Source organism: Heptranchias perlo, chromosome 44 (genome assembly GCF_035084215.1).
Source record: "Heptranchias perlo isolate sHepPer1 chromosome 44, sHepPer1.hap1, whole genome shotgun sequence".
Lineage (NCBI taxonomy): Eukaryota > Metazoa > Chordata > Chondrichthyes > Hexanchiformes > Hexanchidae > Heptranchias > Heptranchias perlo.
This window is the reverse complement of record NC_090368.1, coordinates 8,090,193-8,110,493: the sequence shown is the minus strand read 5'-3', so window position 1 is coordinate 8,110,493 and position 20,301 is coordinate 8,090,193. Positions and strand designations below refer to the sequence as shown.

Sequence of the window (20,301 nt, the reverse complement as noted above, 5' to 3'; positions counted from 1 at the left end):
TTGACAGGACAGATGCTGAGAGGATGTTTCCCCTGGCTGCAGTCTAGAACTAGGGGGCATAGTCTCAGGATAAGGGGTCGGACATTTAGGACTGAGATGAGGAGGAATTTCTTCATTCACAGAGGGCTGTGAATCTTTGGAATTCTCTACCCCAAAGGGCTGTGGATGCTCAGTCGTTGAGTATATTCAAGGCTAAGGTTGATAGATTTTTGGACTCTAGGGGAATCAAGGGATGTGGGGATCGGGCGGGAAAGTGGAGTTGAGGTCGAAGATCAGCCATGATCCTAATGAATGGCGGAGCAGGCTCGAGGGGCCGAATGGCCTCCTCCTGCTCCTATTTCTTATGTTTCTTCCGGCCATACATGTTCTGGGACTCAACAGCGCCACCTTTGGTAGAGCCGTGAAGCAGCCTCCCTCCCTATGCAGCATGTCAGGATTTCCCTTACCTGCCCGAGGCTCTTGAACCATTCAGAGGGACAAAGACTGAAGATGTTGAGGTCACGCGACGAATAGCGTCATCCTGGGCATGAAACCAATGACAGAAACTGAGCTCGAGAGGGAAATGACACAACTGCGCTCCAGATGCTACATTCTCTGCAAAACAAAATCAGTTAACATTGTAAAAAAAAAGCCCAGATCACCAGCCTTTTGGTTTTCCATCTGTCAGGTCACAAGCTCAGGGCTCGAAAGAAAACTAGGTTAGCAGCTCGCCTAGAGAGGCAAGATAAACACTCGGAGATTGACCAGGCTTCAGTGAACCATCTACTGGACCTGAACTTATGGGGAGTTAAATTTAGGAAGTTGAATGACTGCGCTTTAGTGTGGGACCGTACTACATCAAGGCAAAGCTCACGGGTTCTCCCGAAGGTTCTCTCCAAGCTCTGCCGGCTGTAAGGGTGCTCCATGCAGTGACTTTAGGCAGTCTCAATCAAGCTCTGAATAGGCTGGCCCAGAGTTTGGGATTAATTGGTGATCTCACTCAGAGGATCTTTAGAATGACCGGTGCACAACTGAAAAATTGCCACTGCCGTACAGTATGGGACATTCTTCTGAAGTTGGAGCTCAGGTTTGTTTTTGGGATGGTGTAGAGGGAACTTTACTCTGTATCTAACCCGTGCTGTACCTGCCCTGGGAGTGTTTGATGGGACAGTGTAGAGGGAACTTTACTCTGTATCTAACCCGTGCTGTACCTGCCCTGGGAGTGTTTGATGGGACAGTGTAGAGGGAGCTTTACTCTGTATCTAACCCGTGCTGTACCTGCCCTGGGAGTGTTTGATGGGACAGTGTAGAGGGAACTTTACTCTGTATCTAACCCGTGCTGTACCTGCCCTGGGAGTGTTTGATGGGACAGTGTAGAGGGAACTTTACTCTGTATCTAACCCGTGCTGTACCTGCCCTGGGAGTGATTGATGGGACAGTGTAGAGGGAGCTTGAGTTGAATGAGCACATTGTCACCCTTCACCCCGGATAAGGAGAAAGCTGTCACACAGTTGTGATTTTTACTCAAGATCGTGCAAGACTATTAGTCTGTAGTCTGTGCTGGTCTCAAATGAGGCAGTGACAGGGGCATGAATATTCCTCAGCTGGAGAGGGGAATAAATTCACCCAGGATTCCTGCTCCTGGTCATTAACCTTGCTGCCTGTATCCTAACTCGCACCAAGTCCAGTTCACCCATCACCCCGTGCTTGTTGATCTACATTGGCTCCCGGTCCAGCAACACCTCGATTTTAAAATTCTAATCCTGGTTCTCAAATCCCTCCACGGCCCTCGCCCTCCTCCAGCCCCTACAACCCTCCGAGATCTCTGCGCTCCTCCAATTCTGGCCTCTAGCTCATCCCCGATTTCCATCGCTCCACCATTGGCGGCCGTGCCTTCAGCTGCCTGGGCCCTAAGCTCTGGAATTCCCTCCCTAAACCTCTACGCCTCTCTCTCCTCCTTTAAGACACTCCTTAAAACCTACCTCTTTGACCAAACTTTTGGTCACCTGTCCTAATATCTCCTTCTGTGGCTCAGTGTCAGATTTTGCCTGATTTACAATCCTGTGAAGCGCCTTGGGACGTTTTGTTATGTAAAAGGCGCTATATAAATGCAAGTTCTTGTTGCCTACAGGGTCCGGTTAGCGGTTAACATTACAACCACTGCGCTGGAACCCAGGTGACCTGTGAGCAACTGCACTGGAGATCAGTTAGTGCTTTCAAAAGGGAAGAGTTTGCCGTTCTACGGCTGTTCTGAGCTGTCGGGCACCATTTACCAGGCCAGCGTTCTTTCATCGCCTCTTTATTCCCAGCAGGTTGGAAATGCAATCACGCGACTGGTTCCCATTTTCAAAAAGGGTGGCAAACCAAACCCATACGCACAATGACGGACAGGAAAAGACCCTCTGGTCCATCCAGCCTGTCCCACACAACAGCGACTGCCTTGGACATCACAATGCAGACACTCCCCACTCCACCCGGAAGCCACGTGATCTCCTGGGAGAGGCGAAAAACCAGATTAAAAATCCAGGTTAATTAGGGGGAAAAAATTCAGACAGTTCCTCTCTGGAAAATTTTGGGAGGACTAATTATACTTTGGGGTGCCCTTTATTCATTCGAAAGCGAGCACAAAGTTGTGCTTATAAAGAACCTTGTCAGGATGTCCCGACATGTATGGTGCCCAATGAATTTCAGCCACTGTTGATGGGTCAGCAGTCCCATAAACACAAATCAGATATGTAACCAGTTTACCTGTTTTTGGTGATAGAAACATAGAAAATAGGAGCAGGAGTAGGCCATTCGGCCCTTCGAGCCTGCTCTGCCATTCAATATGATCATGGCTGATCCTCTATCTCAATACCATATTCCCGCTCTCTCCCCATGCCCCTTGATGCCTTTTGTGTCTAGAAATCTATCTAGCTCCTTCTTAAATATATTTAGTGACTTGGCCTCCACAGCCTTTTGTGGTAGAGAATTCCACAGGTTCACCACCCTCTGAGTGAAGAAATTTCTCCTCATCTCAGTCCTAAATGTCCTACCCCGTATCCTGAGACTGTGACTCCTCGTCTGGACCCCCCCCCATCCAGGGGAAACATCTTCCCTGCATCCAGTCTGTCGAGCCCTGTCAGAATTTTATATGTTTCAATGAGATCCCCTCTCATTCTTCTAAACTCGAGTGAATACAGGCCGAGTCGACCCAATCTCTCCTAACAGTCCTGCCATCCCAGGAATCAGTCTGGTGAACCTTCGCTGCACTCCCTCTATGGCAAGTATATCCTTTCTTAGGTAAGGAGACCAAAACTGCACACAATACTCCAGGTGTGGTCTCACCAAGGCCCTGTATAACTGCAGTAAGGCATCCTTGCTCCTGTACTCAAATCCTCTTGTAATGAAGGCCAACATACCATTTGCCTTCCGAACTGCTTGCTGCACCTGCATGTTTGCTTTCAGTGACTGGTGTACAAGGACACCCAGGTCCCTTCGTACGTCAACATTCTCCAATCTATCACCATTTAAACAATACTCTGCCTTTCTGTTTTTCCTTCCGAAGTGGATAACTTCACATTTATCCACATTATACTGAATCTGCCATGTATTTGCCCACTCACTCAACTTGTCTAAATCGCCTTGAAGCCTCTTTGCATCCTCCTCACAACTCACGATCCCACCTAGTTTTGGTGTCGTCAGCAAACTTGGAAATATTACATTTGGTTCCCTCATCCAAATTATTGATATATATATATATATATATATATAGTGAATAGCTGAGGACCAAGCACTGATCCCTGCGGTACCCCACTAGTCACTGCCTGCCACCCCGAAAAAGACCCATTCTCAATCCATGCCAGTATATCACCCCCAATCCCATGTGCTTTAATTTTGCACACCAACCTCTTATGTGGGACTTTATCAAAGGCCTTCTGAAAATCCAAATAAACCACTGGTTCTCCCTTATCTATTCTACCAGTTACATTCTCAAAAAAACTCCAGGAGGTTTGTCAAAAATGATTTCCCTTTCATAAATCTATGTTGACTTTGTCTAATCCCGTTGATATTTTCTAAGTGTCCTGTTATCACATCCTTTATAATAAATTCGAGCATTTTCCCTACTACTGATGTTCGCCTAACCGGTCTGTAGTTCCCTGTTTTCTCTCTCCCTCCTTTTTTAAATAGTGGGGTTACATTTGCCACCCTCCAATCTGCAGGAACTGTTCCATAATCTATAGAATTTTGGAAGATGACAACTAGTGCATCCACTATTTCCATGGCTACCTCTTTTAGTACTCTGGGATGCAGATTATCAGGCCCTGGGGATTTATCGGCTTTCAGTCCCATTAATTTCTCCAGCACTACTTTTTTAACTAATTCTAATCTCCTTTAATTCCTCCTCACGAGACCCTTGGTTCCCTAGTATTTCTGGGAAGTTATTTGTGTCGTCTTCCATGAAGACAGAACCAAAGTATTTGTTTAATTGCTCTGCCATTTCCTTGTTCCCCATTATAAATTCTCCCGTTTCTGACTGTAAGGGACCTACATTTGTCTTCACTAATCTTTGTCTTTTTACATACTTGTAGAAGCTTTTACAGTCCACTTTTATGTTCCTTGCAAGTTTACTCTCATACTATATTTTTCCCTCTTAATCAATCTCTTGGTCCTTTTTTGCTGAATTCTAAACTGCTTCCAATCCTCAGGCTTGCTACTTTTTCTGGCAACTTTATAGGACTCCTCTTTGGATCTAATATTATCCTTAATTTCTTTTGTTAGCCATGGTTGGGCTGCTTTTCCTTTTGTGTTTTTGCACCAGAAAGGAATGTATAATTGTTGCAATTCATGCATTCGTTCCTTAAATGTTAGCCATTGCCTATCCACCGTCATGCCTTTTAATGAAGCTTCCCAATCTATCCTAGCCAACTCACTCCTCATACCTTCGTAATTTCCTTTGTTTAGATTTAGGACCCTAGTTCTGGATTTGACTACTTCACTTTCCATCTTAATGAAGAATTCTATCATGTTAAGGTCACTCTTCCCTAAAGGACCCCACACAACAAGATTATTAATTAACCCCTTCTCATTGCACAATACCCAATCTAGGATAGCCTGTTCCCTAGTTGGCTCCTCAACATACTGGTCTAAAAAATCATCTCGTACACACTCCAGGAATTCATCCTCCACAGTATTATTGCTAATTTGGTTTGGCCAGTCTATATGTAGATTAAAGTCACCCATGATTACTGTAGTATCCTTGTTACATGCATCTCTAATTTCCTGTTTGATGCCGTCCCCTACATTACCACGACTGTTTGGAGGCCGATAGACAACTCCCACCAGTGTTTTCTGCCCCTTGGTGCTTCTTAACTCCACCCAGACTGATTCTACATCTTGATTTTCTGAGTCAATATCCTTTCTCACTATTGCTCTGATTTCCTCCTGTACTAACACCACCACCCCACCTCCTTTTCCTTTTTGCCCTGTCCTTCCTAAATATCGAATACCCTTGGGTATTCAGCTCCCAGCCTTGGTCACCCTGCAGTCATGTCACCGTAATCGCAATTATATCATATCTGTTTACATCTATTTGCGCTGTTAATTCATCTACCTTATTATGAGTGCTTCGTGCATTCAGATACAGTGCCTTTAGATTTGTCTCTAACATTTTTTAGACATCTTAACATTTTTTGTACTATGGCTCCATTTGTCTTATTACCATTTTTTCTTACCCGGACTCTATTTGTTAGTCCACTCTTTTGTTTGTATGCTCTGTCCCTTCCTGACACAATCCGGTTATCCTTACCCCAATCACTTTCCTGCACTGCTTCCTTGTCCTTTCTCTTTAGCATTCTAGATTTCTCTCCACTGGGAACCCCCCCACCCCAGCCCTTATTTAGGTTAAATAAAGCCCTATCTACCTCCCTAGTTATTCGATTCGCTAGAACTCTGGTCCCAGCATGGTTCAGGTGTAGTCCGTCCCAACGGAACAGCTCTCTCTTTCCCCAGTACAGATGTTCGTTGACAGGTGAACTTTGGCCCAGGATCTTTAACATCCTAATCATGTCAATCAATCTCTATCAATTAGTCTACAACAGACATGAGGTGAGGAAAACCCCCCTGTGGTGGAGAGCTGTGGGAACCATAGGCCCAAAGTCACCTGTTCCTCCCAAGCCTCATACACTTACCACATGCCACGTCTCAAATTATTCATATCTTGCATCCCCAAAATATTATTTTCTGAAAGAAATCTATCTCGTTTGCATTTGAATGAATCCATACAAACTGCTTCCACCATCTCCCTCGGGAGTCTGGTCCATAGTTTGACCACTCGCTCACTGAAATATTGTTCAGGCAGATTAGTTTTGAATTTACCCTCCTTCAAGCACAGGCCGTGTCCTCGTGTTCTACTGTTCTGGTCAAGGTGAGACAGCTTGTCAGGGTCGACAAGTCCCTTTAGAATCCTAAAAACAGCAGCCTTATCTTTTCCAATGAGAACAGGCCCAATTTATACAATGGCTCCTCATAATCCAATCCCTCAATCATTCTGGTCGCTCTCTTCCGTATCCTTTTAATAGCTGCAATATACTTTTTTGACCGTGGCGACCACAACTGTTCACAGTATTCTAAGTGCGATCGCACCAATGGTTTATAAGGTGACAGGATTACCTCACTATTTTGGCTCAATATTGACCTTTTAACACATCCCAAGTGGCGGTACAGTGATATACAGTCAGGAGGGAGTAGCCCTGGGAGTCCTCAACATTGACTCTGGACCCCATGAAATCTCATGGCATCAGGTCAAACATGGGCAAGGAAACCTCCTGCTGATTACCACCTACCGCCCTCCCTCAGCTGATGAATCAGTCCTCCTCCATGTTAAACACCACTTGGAGGAAGCACCGAGGGTAGCAAGGGCACAGAATGTACTCTGGGTGGAGGACTTCAATGTCCATCACCAAGAGTGGCTCGGTAGCACCACTACTGACCGAGCTGGCCGAGTCCTGAAGGACATAGCTGCCAGACTGGGCCTGCGGCAGGTGGTGAGCGAACCAACACGAGGGAAAAACTTACTTGACCTCGTCCTCACCAATCTACCTGTCGCAAATGCATCTGTCCATGACAGTATTGGTAGGAGTGACCATTGCACAGTCCTCGTGGAGACGAAGTCCCGTCTTCGCACTGAGGACACCATCCAACGTGTTGTGTGGCACTAACACCGTGCTAAATGGGATAGACTCAGAACAGATCTAGCAGCTCAAAACTGGGCATCCATGAGGTGCTGTGGGCCATCAGCAGCAGCAGAATTGTATTCCAGCACAATCTGTAACCTCATGGCCCGGCATATTCCTCACTCTACCATTACCAACAAGCCAGGGGATCAACCCTGGTTCAAAGAAGAGTGTAGAAGAGCATGCCAGGAGCAGCACCAGGCGTACCTAAAAATGAGGTGCCAACCTGGTGAAGCTACAACTCAGGACTACGTGCATGCTAAACAGCGGAAGCAACATGCTATAGACAGAGCTAAGCGATTCCACAACCAACGGATCAGATCAAAGCTCTGCAGTCCTGCCACATCCAGTCGTAAATGGTGGTGGACAATTAAACAACTAATGGGAGGAGGAAGCTCTGCAAACATCCCCATCCTCAATGATGGCGGAGTCCAGCACGTGAGTGCAAAAGACAAGGCTGAAGCATTTGCAACCATCTTCAGCCAGAAGTGCCGAGTGGACGATCCATCTCGGCCTCCTCCCGATATCCCCACCATCACAGAAGCCAGTCTTCAGCCAATTCGATTCACTCCACGTGATATCAAGAAACGGTTGAGTGCACTGGATACAGCAAAGGCTATGGGCCCCGACAACATCCCAGCTGTAGTGCTGAAGGCTTGTGCGCCAGAACTAGCTGCACCTCTAGCCAAGCTGTACCAGTACAGCTACAACAATGGCATCTACCCGACAATGTGGAAAATTGCCCAGGAATGTCCTGTCCACAAAAAGCAGGACAAATCCAATCCGGCCAATTACCGCCCCATCAGTCTACTCTCAATCATCAGCAAAGTGATGGAAGGTGTCGTCGACAGTGCTATCAAGCGGCATTTGCTCACCAATAACCTGCTCACCGATGCTCAGTTTGGGTTCCGCCAGGACCACTCGGCTCCAGACCTCATTACAGCCTTGGTCCAAACATGGACAAAAGAGCTGAATTCCAGAGGTGAGGTGAGAGTGACTGCCCTTGACATCAAGGCAGCATTTGACTGAGTATGGCACCAAGGAGCCCTAGTAAAATTGAAGTCAATGGGAATCAGGGGGAAAACTCTCCAGTGGCTGGAGTCATGCCTAGCACAAAGGAAGATGGTAGTGGTTGTTGGTGGCCAATCATCTCAGCCCCAGGGCATTGCTGCAGAAGTTCCTCAGGGCAGTGTCCTAGGCCCAACCATCTTCAGCTGCTTCATCAATGACCTTCCCTCCATCATAAGGTCAGAAATGGGGATGTTCGCTGACGATTGCACAGTGTTCAGTTCCATTCGCAACCCCTCAAATAATGAAGCCGTCTGTGCCCGCATGCAGCAAGACCTGGACAACATCCAGGCTTGGACTCATAAATGGCAAGTAACATTCACGCCAGACAAGTGCCAGACAACGACCATCTCCAACAAGAGAGGGTCCAACCACCTCCCCTTGACATTCAACGGCATTACCATCGCCGAATCCCCCACCATCAACATCCTGGATGAGTGCAGCTCCAACAACACTCAAGAAGCTCGACACCATCCAGGACAAAGCAGCCCGCTTGACTGGCACCCCATCCACCACCCTAAACATTCACTCCCTTCACCACCGGCGCACTGTGGCTGCAGTGTGTACCATCCACAGGATGCACTGCAGCAACTCGCCAAGGCTTCTTCGACAGCACCTCCCAAACCAACGACTTCTACCAACGACTTCTACCATCCCGACTTGGAAATATATCGCCATTCCTTCATTGTCGCTGGGTCAAAATCCTGGAACTCCCTTCCTAACAGCACTGTGGGAGAACCTTCACCACACGGACTGCAGCGGTTCAAGAAGGCGGCTCACCACCACCTTCTCAAGGGCAATTAGGGATGGGCAATAAATGCCGGCCTCGCCAGCAACGCCCACATCCCATGAACGAATAAAAAAAAAACGTCTGATTTGCTTCACTCACTGTCACCGAGCATTGTTGCGATAGCTTCAATTTATTGTCAATCAGGACCCCCAGGCTCTAGCTTGGTGGGTTAGATGAAATGGCTGGTCACGGTCAATCTTAAACATCTACCCGAGCAGTTTAACGCCTCACCCAGGAGACCACAGCCCTGACAATGCCGCACTCCCTCAGTCCTCTCTGGAGCGTCTTGTGCGCTTATGCGGGCTCTCGTTCGGGAATGAGAACTCGAACCCTCGGCCCTCTGACCTGGAGGTGTGAGCGCTGCCAAGTGAGCTAAACCAGCAGGATAACTGCATGGAGGAGTCACACTCCCCCCGCCAAGAGTACTGGTAGGCTTCCTGCTGTTTGGCCCACCGCATCAGCTTAGGGACTGGCGATCTGGAGCCCAGTGGGGAGTGCTGCAGCCCCAGTGACAGAGGACACTGCTTGGGAACGTGGCCCTTGGGAACACGTTCTAAAGTGAAGGCACTTCCATTGAGAAAACCACTGAATATGGAATGATTTTCACTCTTATAATAGGTTCTACGCACAATGTAACCGGCTTAACAATCTGAAAATTGTCTCTCTCACCATATCCTCCAGTTATGTGATGTTTTTGTCCCATTGTGGTGCTCACCTCATGAACAGAGTCACACTCTAACACGTGATGTCCCTGGAATCATCGTCCGTGATGGTTTACACTAAAGTCCGATTTAGAGTATACTGGGTTTTCTTTGAGGTGTTAGCTCCCTGTGTATTTACTTTATTCCAGTAAATCTATTACAGAGATCCTGTCGAGATGTTAATCGGGCCCAGGCCCACAGGATGGCTGTAACACGGTTAAATTGTCGCCAATGGCCACACTCTGTGGGCACTCCCTCACCCAGCATCACACAGAAGACAAGGCAACCCAGTCCATCCCACCTGCCAAATAACTCATCGACAACATCTTGCATTTATATAGCGCCTTTAATGGAGTAAAACGTCCCAAGGCGCTTCACAGGAGCGCAACCCGACAAAAAAAACAGACAGCGAACCGCATAAGGAGATGTTAGGTCAGGTGACCAAAAGCTCGGTCAAAGAGGTAGATTTTAAGGAGCGTCTTAAAGGAGGAGAGAGAGGCGGAGAGGTTTAGGGAGGGAATTACAGAGCTCAGGGCCCAGGCAGCTGAAGGCACGGCCGCCAATGGTGGAGCGATGGAAATCGGGGGATGGACAAGAGGCCAGAAGTGGAGGAGCGCAGAGATCTGGGAGGGTTGTAGGGCTGGAGGAGGTGACAGAGATAGGGAGGGGGGGGCGAGACCATGGAGGGGATCTGAAAACAAGGATGAGAATTTTAAATTCAAGTTGTTGATGTGATGGGAGCAAATGTACGTCAGTGAGTGTTACACCCCAGGGAGAGAGAGTAATCCTGGACACTGCCATCATACACCTCCCACAGTGAGTGTTACACCCCAGGGAGAGAGAGTAATCCTGCAAACTAACATCACACACCTCCCACAGTGAGTGTTACACCCCAGGGAGAGAGAGTAATCCTGCAAACTAACATCACACACCTCCCACAGTGAGTGTTACACCCCAGAGAGAGAGAGTAATCACTCACACTATCATCGCACACCTCCCACAGTGAGTGTTACACCCCAGGGAGAGAGAGTAATCACTCACACTGTCATCACACACCTCCCACAGTGAGTGTTACACCCCAGGGAGAGAGAGTAATCCTGCAAACTAACATCACACACCTCCCACAGTGAGTGTTACACCCCAGGGAGAGAGAGTAATCCTGGACACTATCATCGCACACCTCCCACAGTGAGTGTTACACCGCAGGGAGAGAGAGTAATCCTGGACACTGTCATCACTCACCTCCCACAGTGAGTGTTACACCCCAGGGAGAGAGAGTAATCACTCACACTATCATCACACACCTCCCACAGTGAGTGTTACACCCCAGGGAGAGAGAGTAATCACTCACACTGTCATCACACACCTCCCACAGTGAGTGTTACACCCCAGGGAGAGAGAGTAATCACTCACACTGTCATCACACACCTCCCACAGTGAGTGTTACACCCCAGGGAGAGAGAGTAATCCTGGACACTGCCATCACTCACCTCCCACAGTGAGTGTTACACCCCAGGGAGGGAGAGTAATCTCCCACATGGTCACTCACCTCCCACGGTGAGTGTTACACTGACTGCCGGGCACCAGTATAACAGGTGTGTTCCATTCTTTCCAGTGTATCTCAATGGTAGCACGCTCGCCTCTGAGTCAGAAGGTCGTGGGTTCGAGCCCCACTCCAAGAGACTTGAGCACAAAATCCAGTTCGACACTCCCAGTGCAGTACTGGGGGAGTGCTGCACTGACAGAGGTGCCGTCTTTCAGACGAGACCTTAAACCATGTGCCCTCTCAGGTGGACGTAAAAGATCCCACGACCACTATTGGAAGAGCAGGGGGGAGTTCTCCCCGTATCCTGGGGCCAATATTTATCCCTCAACCAACCTCACTAAAACAAATTATCTGGTCATCATCACATTGCTGTTTGTGGGATCTTGCTGTGCATAAATTGGCAGCCACATTTCCTACAGTACAACAGTGACTACACTTCAAAAGTATTTCATTGGCTGTAAAGCGCGTTGGGACGTCCTGAGGTGGTGAAAGGCCCTGCAGAAATACGAGTTGTTTCTGTCAGGTAGGGGTGATTGGATGGCAAGCTGGAGTGGAAATCCTGGGTGATTTTCCCGCTCCTAACCCAGGGCACTGAGGCCAACTGTAGACCCCTCCCCCGGCGAAGAGGAGCTAACTCTGGGGATTCGAAGATTGTGATCAACGCCATTTATCTGAAGATCACACCATCTTCGATTAGTGCGACTGAAGATCGTGGAGAGCCTCAAGCCTTCGACGAGCAAACACATCATCGTTCACGAGTCGGGGCTTCTTAAATGCCACTCCCAACACTCGCGACGCCAGTCTTGCAAGCAATTAACAAGGATGACAATTAAGTGCGCCTTTGCAATGGTCTGTTTTGAAACTAAAATGTAAAATGTTATGTAACAGCGAGCAGCTCGGAAGGGTTACGATCGTGTGAGGGAGCTGAATTTACAAACACAGCTGACTGACTCAGCTCTGGGGTCACGACTGTACCTCGAATAAATCAGCCTCCTCGCACTTGGGTTCATCAACTGCTACAAGCCAGATGAGATCACCACCGCACAAAAAAATAACAACAGCACAAAAAAGATGTTAATTATAACTTTCGATGGCTGTTATTCAAAAAGGGCTCTGATAGGCAGGTTTCCTCTTCAAGTAATACATCGCGTGGTGTGATACATGCAAAACCAGACGATCCCAGGCTCTACCTCCCGCTCAGTTCTGAGTTAGGTGTTGGGTTGGACGGTGTGGGGGTGGGGGTGAGGGGAGGGGATCAGCTGGGAAGATGGGGGGGAAATGAGGCAAGGTCCCCATTCTGTCAGCAAATGATACAAGATCGATCAATCTGGAACGCCACGTCAAGTTAAACCATGAGGGCAGGACACGAGGGCAGTGGTTCAAACTAGGCAGTGTTATCCAAAGACTGATCGATATATGGAATGGACCTGTGGGTAGGGTAGTGAGGCAAACACCCTGATTTTAATAAATAGGTGGACACGGATATGGGGGGAGGGAACTGTCGGGGCCTTCTGGATGGATGGATGAGCTAGGGTGAGCTAAATGTCCATATTTTGGCCTGCCATCTTGTTTTGCTAGCTATCTTGTGATCCAACAAGTGTGCATGTGTGAATATTAAGTGATAAGGGTATCGAGCCCACCTGTGATAGCTCTCCTTCGCTCCCTCTCTCTTCCCCTCCCTCCTCTTCCTTCCTTCCTGCCCTCCCTCCCTCTCCACCAACCCCCACCCAACCCACCCTCGATGGAATAGTTGACCAAACCTCACTATCTAGTCTCGGAGATGGAGAGCATCCATCTATGAGGTTGGAGGAGTAAGCATGTGTGGAACCGAACCCCACCATAACTCTATCCCTATGGATCAGTACCCCAGCACGTTCATTCCTGTAGAATTGTATGCATAGATTCGATCCCTGTGGAACGATACCCCAATAAGACCCAATCCCTGTGAAACTGTACCCCGACACGGGTCGATCCCTGTGGGACTGTACCGGGACACGGGTCGATCCCTGTGGGACTGCACCGGGACACGGGTCGATCCCTGTGGGACTGCACCGGGACACGAGTCGATCCCTGTGGGACTGCACCGGGACACGAGTCGATCCCTGTGGGACTGCGCCGGGACACGGGTCGATCCCTGTGGGACTGCGCCGGGACACGGGTCGATCCCTGTGGGACTGTGGCCCGACACGGGTCGATCCCTGTGGGACTGTGCCCCGACACGGGTCGATCCCTGTGGGACTGCGCCCCGACACGGGTCGATCCCTGTGGGACTGTGCCCCGACACGGGTGGATCCCTGTGGGACTGTACCCGACACGAGTCGATCCCTGTGGGACTGCGCCCCGACACGGGTCGATCCCTGTGGGACTGCGCCCCGACACGGGTCGATCCCTGTGGGACTGTACCCGACACGAGTCGATCCCTGTGGGACTGTACCCGACACGAGTCGATCCCTGTGGGACTGCATTCCGACACGAGTCGATCCCTGTGGGACTGTACCCGACACGAGTCGATCCCTGTGGGACTGCATTCCGACACGAGTCGATCCCTGTGGGACTGCGCCCCGACACGAGTCGATCCCTGTGGGACTGTACCCGACACGAGTCGATCCCTGTAGGACTGTACCCGACACGAGTCGATCCCTGTGGGACTGTACCCGACACGAGTCGATCCCTGTGGGACTGTACCCGACACGAGTCGATCCCTGTGGGACTGTACCCGACACGAGTCGATCCCTGTGGGACTGTACCCGACACGAGTCGATCCCTGTGGGACTGCATTCCGACACGAGTCGATCCCTGTGGGACTGTACCCGACACGAGTCGATCCCTGTGGGACTGCATTCCGACACGGGTCGATCCCTGTGGGACTGCGCCCCGACACGGGTCGATCCCTGTGGGACTGCGCCCCGACACGGGTCGATCCCTGTGGGACTGCGCCCCGACACGGGTCGATCCCTGTGGGACTGTACCCGACACGAGTCGATCCCTGTGGGACTGTACCCGACACGAGTCGATCCCTGTGGGACTGTACCCGACACGAGTCGATCCCTGTGGGACTGTACCCGACACGGGTCGATCCCTGTGGGACTGTGCCCCGACACGGGTCGATCCCTGTGGGACTGTGCCCCGACACGGGTCGATCCCTGTGGGACTGTGCCCCGACACGGGTCGATCCCTGTGGGACTGTACCCGACACGAGTCGATCCCTGTGGGACTGTACCCGACACGAGTCGATCCCTGTGGGACTGTACCCGACACGAGTCGATCCCTGTGGGACTGTACCCGACACGAGTCGATCCCTGTGGGACTGTACCCGACACGAGTCGATCCCTGTGGGACTGTACCCGACACGAGTCGATCCCTGTGGGACTGTACCCGACACGAGTCGATCCCTGTGGGACTGTACCCGACACGGGTCGATCCCTGTGGGACTGTACCCGACACGAGTCGATCCCTGTGGGACTGCGCCCCGACACGAGTCGATCCCTGTGGGACTGTACCCGACACGAGTCGATCCCTGTGGGACTGTACCCCGACACGGGTCGATCCCTGTGGGACTGTACCTGACACGAGTCGATCCCTGTGGGACTGCGCCCCGACACGAGTCGATCCCTGTGGGACTGTACCCGACACGAGTCGATCCCTGTGGGACTGTACCCGACACGGGTCGATCCCTGTGGGACTGTACCCCGACACGGGTCGATCCCTGTGGGACTGTACCCCGACACGAGTCGATCCCTGTGGGACTGCGCCCCGACACGAGTCGATCCCTGTGGGACTGTACCCGACACGAGTCGATCCCTGTGGGACTGTACCCCGACACGAGTCGATCCCTGCGGGACTGTACCCGACACGGGTCGATCCCTGCGGGACTGTACCCGACACGGGTCGATCCCTGCGGGACTGTACCCGACACGGGTCGATCCCTGCGGGACTGTACCCGACACGGGTCGATCCCTGTGGACTGTACCCGACACGGGTCGATCCCTGTGGGACTGTACCCGACACGGGTCGATCCCTGCGGGACTGCGCCCCGACACGAGTCGATCCCTGTGGGACTGTACCCAACACGAGTCGATCCCTGCGGGACTGTTCACGAGTCGATCCCTGTGGGACTGTACCCGACACGAGTCGATCCCTGCGGGACTGTTCACGAGTCGATCCCTGCGGGGCTGTACACGAGTCGATCCCTGCGGAGCTGTACCCGAGTCGATCCCTGCGGATCTGTACGCGAGTCGATCCCTGCGGATCTGTGCCCAACGTGAGTCGATCCCTGTGGATCTGTGCCCAACGCGAGTCGATCCCTGCGGACCTGTGCCCAACGCGAGTCGATCCCTGCGGATCTGTGCCCAACGCGAGTCGATCCCTGCGGACCTGTGCCCAACGCGAGTCGATCCCTGCGGATCTGTGCCCAACGCGAGTCGATCCCTGCGGATCTATGCCCAACGCGAGTCGATCCCTGCGGACCTGTGCCCAACGCGAGTCGATCCCTGCGGACCTGTGCCTAACGCGAGTTGATCCCTGCGGATCTGTGCCCAACGCGAGTCGATCTCTGCGGACCTGTGCCCAACGCGAGTCGATCCCTGCAGATCTGTACCCAACGAGAGTCGATTCCTATTGATCTGGATCCCAAGTTGATCCGGATCCCAAGTTGATCCCTGTGGAATTGTACCAAAGAGTGGATCCCAGTGGAACTGTAACTAACAAGATTCGGTCCCCACGGAACCGTGCTGCGACCAGAGTCGGTCCCCATTTCATACCTTGTCCTTTATTTTCACCCAAATTGGGAGAAAATAAAGGACAAGGTATGAAATGGGAGAAATGATTTTCTTTTGAAGCATTTAACCCTTTAAAAATTGATTTACTCGATTTTACAAGCAGTTGCCTGAGATCCCCAGTTAAAGGGGTCCTTTACAGTGCTGGGGTTCTGTGTATATAACCTCGGGGAGCTTGACCCAATCAATCTCATCTCAGTGTAGCTGCTCGTAGACCAATCAAAGCTTTATTAAAAATGAAGCACCAGTCCCCAATGACGGTCACATGCTCCACTGGGAGCCTGCTGCCCTAGGTGTTAATCGGGGCTCAGTGGGTCGCACTCTCTCTCTCGCCTCTAAGTCTGAAGGTCGTGGGTTCGAGCCCCACTCTAGAGTCTTGAGCCCCATAATCCAGGCCGACACTCCCAGTGCCGGTACTGGGGGGAGCGCTGACCTATCGGGGGTGCCGTCTTTGGGATGGGACGTTAAACCCAGGCCCCGTCTGCCCCTCTCGGGTGGGCATTAAAGATCCCACGGCCGCTATTGGAAGAAGAGCAGGGGGATGTCCTGGGGCCGATATTTATCCCTCAACCAACATCGCTAAAAAAAACATTATCTGGGTCATTATCACATTGCTGTTTGTGGGATCTTGCTGTGCGCAAATCGGCTGCCGCGTTTCCTACATTACAACAGTGACTACACTTCAAAAAGTACCTCATTGGCTGTAAAGCGTTTTGGGACGTCCAGAGGTGGTGAAAGGCGCGATAGAAATGCAGGTTTTCTTGCTTTCTTGCACAATGTCAACAGGGAGTACGAGCTTCACGTCTCCCATGTGCTTTGTAGAAGGAAGTTAAGGCAGCAACAGGGGAGAAAAGCAGCTGACACGGGGGCATAAGACACACAAGGCAGGGGAGGGCGGGATCAAATACTTCATCTTGAAAAGCACTTCCAGCAATTACCATCCCCTTTAATTAATATTTTCCAGCATTGTAATTATCAAATTCCCAATGGATTCAATCCCTCACTAATCCACTCAGCCAGCAGGAATATGCAGCATGGGTGCAAATACATCCAGGGCAGTATGTCTCGAATTTTTGTCATTTACAAAAAAGATTTTCTGCCTCTCTCTTCACCACATCTCCCACCCCCCTCATGCCCCCACCGCCGAAGGTGTTGACTCTTACTCGGGTATCCTCCGGTTCCTCGCCCATGTGTCCGTGCTTCACGTGGGCTACTGGACGGCGGGGGGGCACCCTGTCCTCGCCCAGAATGGCATCACCCCCAACGACAGCCTGTCTGCCAGCACTTCATTTCCTCGCAGCCTTCGAAACATAACCCTTTCGCCGCCACAAGATCGCATTCAAATGCCAACAAGACCGTGTGTGCCCGACAGCGCAAAGCCAGAGCCTTTCATGGCCCCTGCCCCGTTCCGGCAAGAAACATCTATCAGCGTAAAAGATGAAACGATCCCCGATTGATAATCAGAAGCAACAGTCAGAGGGAATGTCACTGCGACTTAGGATGATCCCTGAACGCACAGCCCAGTTAAAAGCATTAAAGCATCACCTTCCTACAATATCTAAAACAGTTACGATATTGAGAAACGTCGATACATCCCACAGTGACCATCAACAAATTAGTACTTTTTGAATAAAAATGATTACGTAGAATTATTGAGCACAGAAACAGGCCATTCGGTCCATGCCAGCGTTTATGCTCCACACGAGTCTCCTCCCACCCTAATTCATCACAGCCTATCTGCATAATCCTCTATTCCTTTCTCCCTGTACTTCCCCTTAAATCCATCTTTGCTATGTCCCTCAACCACTCCATGTGGGAGCGAGTTCCACATTCTCACCACTCTCTGGGTAAAGAAGTTTCTCCTGAATTCCCGATTGGATTTATTAGTGACACTCTTATATTGACAGCCCCTAGTTCTGGTCTCTCCCACTAGTGGAAACGTCTTCTCTACGTTTACCCTATCGAACCCCTTTCGTAATCTTAAAGACCTCTATCAGGTCACCCCTCTCGTGAAAAGAGCCCCAGCCTGTTCAGCCTTTCCTGATGGTGATAACCTCTCAGTTCTGTCGTCATCCTTGTGAATCTTTCTTGCACTTTCTCCAGTGCCTCTCTATCCTTTTGATAGTATGGAGACCAGAACTGTGCCCAGTACTCCAAGTGTGGTCTAACCATGGTATATGGAGACCAGAACTGTGCCCAGTGCTCCAAGTGTGGTCTAACCATGGTATATGGAGACCAGAACTGTGCCCAGTGCTCCAAGTGTGGTCTAACCATGGTATATGGAGACCAGAACTGTACACAGTACTCCAAGTGTGGTCTAACCATGGTATATGGAGACCAGAACTGTGCCCAGTGCTCCAAGTGTAGTCTAACCATGGTATATGGAGACCAGAACTGTGCCCAGTGCTCCAAGTGTAGTCTAACCATGGTATATGGAGACCAGAACTGTGCCCAGTACTCCAAGTGTGGTCTAACCATGGTATATGGAGACCAGAACTGTGCCCAGTGCTCCAAGTGTGGTCTAACCATGGTATATGGAGACCAGAACTGTGCCCAGTGCTCCAAGTGTGGTCTAACCATGGTATATGGAGACCAGAACTGTGCCCAGTGCTCCAAGTGTGGTCTAACCATGGTATATGGAGACCAGAACTGTGCCCAGTGCTCCAAGTGTGGTCTAACCATGGTATATGGAGACCAGAACTGTGCCCAGTGCTCCAAGTGTTGTCTAACCATGGTATATGGAGACCAGAACTGTGCCCAGTGCTCCAAGTGTGGTCTAACCATGGTATATGGAGACCAGAACTGTGCCCAGTGCTCCAAGTGTGGTCTAACCATGGTATATGGAGACCAGAACTGTGCCCAGTACCCCTCGTGTAATCTAACCATGATTCAACATGATGTTGACGTTTTTGGTGCAATATTTGAAATGAAGTTAAAACCAACTGCCAGAACCCTCTGACCCATACAAGAGTTAAATCATTAGATACAGAAACTGCTCTAAAGTAATATACCTGGGATTTAATTATATTGTGCAAAAAATTACCTATTTTCTACTTTAAAACACAGCTTATACATTAAATATTTAGATTTGCAGTTATTTTAATATTTGGAAACTGATTTTGTGTTATCATGTTAACATTTAAAATATTAAAATAACTTCTCTTTGCAATCAAACGCTTAATAATTTAAAATATTCTGATAAATTTAATAACAGCATTAATTTTAATCAATTTAAAGGTATAGATTTATTATTTAAATTTATCAATATACTTATTGATATGAATTAAATATAATGCAAAATATAGTCAACACATTTATATAATTTATAGCATGTTTTAAAATAATTTGCAATAAATGTTTATTGAATATTTTAAAATGATTCACAATATAAATACTATATTTTTTTAATATTCAATACATTTATATTAATTTAATATTTTAATAATTTACAGTATATTTATTGAGCATTTAAAGATAATTTAACTGAATATAATTTTCATTGCTATTTATATTAATTTATTGCATATTTAGATGTGATTAACATTAATGCTGATTTATTGATCGATATTTCACTCTCAGGCTGCATCCTGCTTCCATCTCCTCAGTTTTCAGATGCCCGGCTGACACCACCTCCAGCCCGGGTCACTTTTCTACTCCAGCCCGAGGCTTGGGGCCTGCGCGGGGTTCCCCCCCCACATTACCGTCCCCGTACCGGGAACAGGCGGCGGGCCGAACCCCGGACGCTGCAGCGAGCTCAGGCCGCTCTGTGTCCCGCCCGCCCATCCTTCTGCTCCGGCCGCTGGGCCCGGGCCGACCCGTCGGGCGAACCGCACTCACCTGCCGCCGCTCCCCGGCGCCGCCGCCGCCCGTTTCCAACACAACCGGCGCCGCAGCCGCTGCGCCCGCCCCCGGCACCCAAACAACCGCGCTGATTGGCGCAGGCCGACCCGCCTCCTCACCCCGCGCCCTCGCCATTGGGCCACTGGGCAGGATTGACGGCTCTCGCGCCCAATCCTTTCAGCGCTATCACCAGCGTCCGCCTATCAGGCCCGAGCGGATTGGGCGATAGCAATGATTGGCATTCCCGTAAACCAATGATATTGCGGCCCTGGCAAACTCCCGCCTACCAGCGCGGAGTCAATTGGGTGTCGCTGATGATTGGCATCCACTTAAACCAATCAACCTCACATAGTAATAAAGTCCCGCCTCCTTAAAGGGGAGGTGGCCG

General features: G+C 50.0%; 1 protein-coding gene across 3 annotated transcripts in view; it reads right to left on the bottom strand.

Moving 5' to 3' along the window:
* gatad2b (GATA zinc finger domain containing 2B) overlaps nt 1–19,970 on the bottom strand; it is a 129,946-nt gene extending 109,976 nt beyond the window's left edge. For 2 of the 3 annotated variants that reach the window (XM_067976082.1, XM_067976081.1), the window contains exon 1: nt 447–527. The gene's annotated coding sequence lies outside the window, so the exon portion shown is untranslated. Of the gene's footprint in view, nt 1–446; nt 595–19,910 lie in introns of those variants that run through there. The other variant, XM_067976083.1, reaches the window with a different exon arrangement.
* Between the last annotated feature and the right edge of the window lie 331 nt (nt 19,971–20,301).